We start from the raw sequence: 7,737 nt of genomic DNA on the forward strand, positions 1-7,737 counted from the left end.
ATCAGTTGAGATTGAATGATTACTTTGTTGCCTTTAATATCACTATTTTTTATTATTACTACTAATGGTACAGTGCTTCACAGTCCTGAAAATCACTCAGGTATTATCGACTTACCTTTACGTTGTATACAGTAAATTATTATACATATGGGATTTCTAATTGATGTGAGTTTAGTAAGTTTTATTTATCTGGATGTCTTTTGAGGCAAGATCAATTTTATCGCTTGTAAATGTATGAACTATGAAACACCGAACAACCGTTCTGTTCAGTAGAATAGATGGGTTGCAGATAACAATGGAATAAACGACTCGTATTTCGTTTTATCTGGAACTTTCCAGCTGAACTTATCTTCATCCTGGTTTTGAAATTCACAATGAAACTCGGACCCAGAATCTTTTGGCTGAAACAATAATACATTATTCACTGTACTGCTGGGTCCAGATAGAAGTTAACTTGTCCAACGACGATGATGTTTACGTTCAAATCTTCGCTAATAATGATATAAACCTGTTAAAAAACTCATAGTTAGTACACTTCCTTTACTCCGACCGGGAATGAATCAAGTTAATAGTCCATAAAGAAGAAAACTCCACTAAAGTATGAACTCCTTCACTGATTACACAACTGAGTGTATAACTAGTTGTTCTTACTAACTAACTGACTAATAATCTCCATTGTAACCCACCTTCTGAATCAAAATTCACATCTAATATACACAGATAATCTCATAAAATAAAAATATGTAAGGTCTTGTCAATACTTAATCGTGATCAAGTTGGAATTTTGAAGTGACTTTGTTTCCTATGTGCGTTAAACCAAGTCTGTGTATAAATTTGAAGTTATTTATTCTGCATGATTGAATAGTTCTAGTTTCGTGCTCATAGACGGTAAAACTTCTTGGGAGATCCTAAAATGTGGAAATAGTGAGTGATTGAATAGACTGTAAAGCCAAAAATACTCCACGATTCCGTATCTTTAAATAACAAGGCCTTATTGCTTGACAGATAGACTATTATCTCTTCTAATGAATTCAGTATGTGACTGTCTGGCATTCACCGACCAGTTTATGATACATAAACAATAGTTTACTATTAATGTCTAACAGGATAGGCCGTCATAACGTTTCGACTTAAAGTTATATCCTCTCATATTTCAAAATGAATGAAGCTGATCTCAAGCTTAAAGTAATTTTAACTCGAAATCGCTGAAGACTGCATTTAACTGTTTGTCATTAGATATTTCTGGGAAATTTGTCTGACTTGCTTATAACACTTGCTTATTACATGCTTAAGTCCTATCCCACGTCAAATCCTCTTGTGTTGGTACGGTATTTGTATGAGCTAATGATTTCTTTGTACTTAATGACTGACTGATTCCGAATTCTGACTACAATACGTTCGTTTGTGCTCACCTGGTTCTTTGTGGCTTAAATTGCGTTATTTCGGGAATTCCTGGTTCGTACAATAATTTAAATACTTCTAATCATCACAGTTGGACAGATAATGCGTTTGATGAATTTGAAAAATTAGATAAGAAACTGGAAGTTTATAAATTCTCAGCTTCTCATCTGCACGTCTTTCATTTAGACATGACTAGAATGCGACATATATGATTTAGAATGATTGTTTGTTTTGTAAACATACCCTAAATCAAAACTGGTAGATACATTAGTCTGTCCGTCCACGAAATGAAACGAATTAAATTATACTTTACACATAAATTGACAGAAGACTGACGTCACTGATAAGTATAGTTTGAACCAATCATCTTCTTCGTAACTTTCAATGCATTAGGTAATTGGTCTGCTTTTAGTATTTAAATATAAAACTTTTCGCCAGCATTACGTTTCTTACAGAGTCTTCTAGAGATCGCTTGGAAGTAGCATTACAATTTTCTTGCTTAATTTCACACATTTTAGTCATCTTCCTCCTTCAAAAATAAAAGTCCTCTGCACTTAATACGAACTCTTCAGAAACATTTTCAAGGTTCTAATGGTATCTTGCAATAATGCTTCTTTAAAGTGTACTGTAAATAACCTTAATAAAATCCAAATTTTTGCTAAAATGTTTTTTTTTATAGATCAAACGCTTTTATTATTGTAACAGACAGTATTATGACTAGATTCGACTGATGTGACTGTTAAGTAAGTTGATCTGTTAAAATTACACTTATCATGTAAAAGAACCGTCTTCAATGCTTATACTTATTGTCGGAACAAATTGATTGTATCCAAACATGCTCCAGTTATTTTGATTTCAACTCTCCTCTATTTTCCTTGAATTTGTTTAACTGTGCTAAAATGTATAACTAGTTATAGTGAATAATTTCAAATTCATTGTCGATATCTAGTTAATATAATATGTTTTTTTTTATGTTGGATGCCAGCTCAGTGGTCTATCGGTTAAGGGCTTCGGCTCGAAACTGGTAGGTCCTGGGTTCGAATCCCGCGAGAGTGGGTTCGTGGACGCGCACTGCTGAGGAGTCCCATAATAGGACGAAACGGCCGTCCAGTGCTTCCAGGTTTTCCATGGTAGTCTAGCTTCAATTCATTGTCGATATCTAGTTAATATAATATGTTTTTATTGAAGTTTATTTCGAAATTATTGTTAGTATTTGTATTGTTTTACATTTTCAGTTGAATTGTGTAAGGAACATTATATATCAGATGGATTATATGGTTTCTATTACAATAATGGTTAATCCATCATTTCTGATACCGCATTTTTCCCACTTATAATGGACTATGGAAATTGTCGATTTCCCAGTCCTTCAATTCGTACAACAGCAGAGCAGATAAATGATCATAATTACTTTTTTTACTGAGAGTGTGAAATTTAGGTTGTCAGAGTGAATAAGATTACTATACTGTTACTTCGTCTTACAGAACACATACTTGTACTCCTAATAAAAGGTTGCCGTAAACTGGAATCATCTTACTGAATATATTGTAGAACTAAAACCATTTAATTGTCAAAAATTTAATCAAGACTGTAGGACTATCATTAGTATGGAATGTTTAGGGAGATTGATTTCTGTTTGGATCGCGAAATAACATTAGCTAGAGAACCACTGAAAACCAGAGAACACTGGATGATGTGTACAAAAACCCATTCGAGGTCATCAGGAATGTACATGAAGGTCATTAAACAACTAATCACTATCCACTTCTGAGGAACACCAAACAAATGGTAGTAGAAAATCGAATATGGTGTTTTAAACAGCCTACTGTTTCTATTTATATTCAATGCATTAACTTATAGATTAATTATATAAGAACTTTCGTCTAAATTAGAGCGAATAGTTTCACAGTATTTGGGCGCCGAGTTGATGTAAGACACTAATATATATACCTAGTTTAAACATTTTTAACGGTGATTGAATGACCTATTCAGTGTACAATGAACCGAAGAACCATGTACCTATTTATATTCGATAATTTGGATGTTTGATTTTATTTCCTTGAAAAAGCTTGAACGAGATTGCCAGGCAAAACGTTGGATTTACTTCAAATTCATTCGTTGAGATTTTACAAATATATTATTCCTATTTAATGTCTTAATTAGGTTTAAAATTTATAGAATCAATGTTTTCGCTCGTTATCATCTTATTTGCTTTGTAAGCAAATAAACTTTGGGAACCAAGTGAACATTGGTTAAATCTTACTACTGATAATACTACTTGTCAATGGAATTTCGAAAGTTTCACCATTCAATATTAGCTGATTGTTTTTGTGTTCAATGGAAATTATTATTTTATTCACTGAAATATCGAAACATCTACAACCTTCAAATAATAATTCTATTTTTCCGTTGGAAACTATTATAGCCAGATTGGGCGAAACTGACATTACAATGTATGCACTTTTTCAGCACAATCTAATGCAAAACATAATTTTTCAACTTATTTCTAGATTTCTAGCCGTTTTTTATTAACACTAACTTTTATTATTGAGAAGAAAACAAATTAATAAAAGCATATTTAAAGAGTAAGTGGGTAAGATTTGTCGCTTCCTTCCTAGACTTGAACAAAACCGTTGTAACGTACATTTTTCAGTCTAGCATACTGAATTGGTTGCCGCAGTTTATTTGCTTAATATGTCAATTATTTTAGTATTGTCCCATGAGAATACGTGTTGCTATGCCTTGTTTGAAAAGTAAACCGTGAGGTTCTATAGTTTACTTCATGGATTAACCGTAGTTAGATAACCACTGAAAACCAAGAAGCTTTAGATGATTTTCCAGCAGTGTAGATTCATGTCACCACCATAGATCGAAGCCAGGAAATTCATGTCTGGCAGCGAACACTTAAATGTTGGACCATGTGGTCGTAATGCCCTGAGTTTGATTCCTGGTGGAATCTCAGGTTCATGCAACTAAGAAGTCTCATTCTAAGACGAAATAGTAATCTATGGCTTCTTGGTTTTCAGTAATTGCCTATCTAAGGTCAGCCCATGATATAAACTAGAGAAGTTAGTAATCTCCACAAACTCTTTAAAGAGTGAGGTAATTTATTAAATACGACATTATTAATGCACACAGCTGATTGTGAAAGTTCTTGGCCACTTTTAAATCTATAGTATATGAATCATTATTTTAAATGAAGAAAGTATTAAACCACTATCTTACTGTTTAGTTTTTAAATGGCAACGTCCAGAACGCATACTTTGTTCGTCCAAGAAAGCTATGTATGTCGATGACTGATCAAACAATCTTAAACATTTACGATTGACTGATCACTGAGTAGTGACCAAAATCATATTTGCTGATCGAATTCTATTAATCAGTTTTCAATTCGGTCACTAGTCTAAGTGATTCGAAATCACATGCGCTATGTTGAAATGTTCAGTGGTTGGACATGATCAGAAAGAAACACTGAGTGGCCTAGGTTTCGTACAAGGTGTGCCACTGATGTTGTGGTATTTGATGCTCTTTCGCTGATTCGATATCGTGCCATACATCTTCCCAGTCAAATACGTTACCGCTGAGCTATTCAGCCGGTGACTGACCTCCTGTAGTACTGAGATATTTTTAAAATTGATTAATCACTGAATAGTGACTAATGTCATGTTTCCCAGGGGGCATCAGTTCCCCATAGATTACAGGTACTACTTCGTGACAAGTGTTTAATAGCACAAGATCTAGGTCAATAAGTGGTTCTTCTTGACTATCGCCAACCACTGAACAAATATTAAATATCAACAATGCGAAAATACAAGCCTTTATATACTACTTTCTGTGCAATTTCTGAACACCATCTAATTCATTTTGAAAATCGAACTCAACATTTTCAATAATAGGTTCGATAAAACACAAATTATGTAGTTGAGATCATGAGTCAATTGAAACTAGACCACCATGGAAAACCTGGAAGCACTGGACGGCTATTTCGTCCTATTGTGGAACTCCTCAACAGTGCGCATCCATGATCTTAACTATATAAAACTACTAAAATCTCCACAAAACCCCCTTCTAAAAACACAAATCAGACGGAGTTGTCTATCATTTCTTGTGTTTACATAATTATTTAATTTTCGAAGATATAAATGGAGTGATTCATTAGTTAAATCTTAAAAGTATTATTATTATTATTACCGAATTCAAATACTTGTACTAATACAATGAATATCGGGTAGGTAAATTAATATAAAATTTTTTTTGTTCATCTTCCAACACGACCTAAATACTTGATATAAAAGAAGTTCTGAATTCTTCATTTCAGACCTGAATTTTGGATATCAAAAGAGTCAATATTACGTTTGTCACCTAAACAGCTTGATTTTGGATGGCTGTATACCGGTCTGTAAGATTTACGTTTAAAAATACATGTCTATGCAAGTGAACAAGCATATATATATGTATATGTATACTTGCTTGTGTGTAGACAAATAGATTTCAGACCGGCTAGTCATAAAATGAGATCTACTTATATAAATATAGCGGTAACCAACAACAAACTGTATATAAATCTAGACCAATATACAAACGTACTTATTTTGATAATACGGAATTAGTCTATACAATCCTATCTATCTACCTATACACGCACATAGTTTTCTATTGTATAGACATTTATACATGCATTTTTGTATACATAAACATACCTTGTCTACAAAAATCAATGGAAATGAGAAAAAAGCGAATGTATGATAACTAGAACAGAAATCAAACTTCAATTATAACCACCAGTACATTGTAAGTTAACAATTTTATAACATTTGAGTTGTGATTTTCGTGTAAACTTTAGGGAAATCGATTGAGAACTTCAATAATCTCATCCACTTACCTCGTATTGGAGTAACCTATGTTCAGTACAGTACTTGAAGTAACGTCTGATCAATCTTTGGAAAATCGAAAACGGTAAGAATAATTATGAATGTCATAGAACACCATGAACAGAACCTCGAACATATATTTGAGTCGCAGAGTCAATAATATTTGAAATCATCTTCGAAACTTTGGATCTGAACAACATTGTTTAGGATTTCTTATAAAACGAGAGTATTATTGTTTGACCCAGTTATTGGACAAATTATCTTATTCCAACATTATGATTGTTCGTGCTCTATTTCGGTCAATGGTTAAACTACCACATCAATACGAACTCTTCAGTGTGATAATAACTGTTTTACCATCTTTTATCTGGTTTCAGTTAACTCTATAGTGCTCGTATTAGACAGGTTTTCATATTGTTAGACATCTGAGATAGCCATGTGGATTCAAAACCAAGTCTTAGTTTCATTAAACTACCGGTCGGCTTTGAAAATGGAGACAATGTATGTTTAATTTATGAAACAACTTGATAAAATACTGACTAGTATCCACCATCTAGAAGAAATATTTGTACCTTGAGCAAGAACTTCAAGAAGAGTTTCGAAATTTCTACCTACATATTTCAGGATGTGAGTATGCTGTTGTATACTCCGTAAACGAAGAGTTCCAATTCTTGATATATTTAACATTGAAGATTAAGATAAAATGAGAATCTATTTTGGACCTGCTAGTAATCCAATACTTTATGGAAATATAAAAACCTCACTGACAAAAACTGAATAATTTACTCTAATCGTGTCTACTATCCTCTGTAGGCTTTAAAACCTGGCCTTTAAAAATAGTGTATTCATGTGCTACTAGAATTTGGTTCTAGTCCCATTCGAAGAATTACTAAAATATTTCGGTACCACCAAGTGAGCAACATTGAATTTAGACGCATAGTACCAAGTAAAGGTAACATATCAGTTGAAGTTGTGAATTTTCAGCAACTTAAATGGTGATACGATGTATTAATTGAGTCCATACACTGCCTACAACTCTCGATGTTGGTTGGAGTGAAAGTAGGTTGAAGTAAAGATAGGGACGGTCATGCTAAGACTTCCTTTTAGTCCAAGAAGCCATTGACCGTTGAACTAGGTCACGTAAGTAGATGCAGAATACTTGGTTGGAGTTCAAATGTTGGCGATGTTAGGTAACATGGCTCAGAATCAGTATCAATGGGGTAAGTACATTCACTATTTTCTTTCCTTCATGCTTCCCATTTTTTAAATTCATTCCTTCTTCTCAAATCACGTAATCTATACCCAATTTCTTTTATAACCTTTGATACTCTATACTATATCCTTATATACAACCTTTCTTTTATATAGTACCACTACTAAATTAACTATTTCTATGAATTTGGTGTTCATCTTGTTGTGCTAATGAGGTATGGCAACTTGGACTGATGCACATATGTGACTGGTC

Source organism: Schistosoma mansoni, chromosome 3 (genome assembly GCF_000237925.1).
Source record: "Schistosoma mansoni strain Puerto Rico chromosome 3, complete genome".
NCBI lineage: Eukaryota > Metazoa > Platyhelminthes > Trematoda > Strigeidida > Schistosomatidae > Schistosoma > Schistosoma mansoni.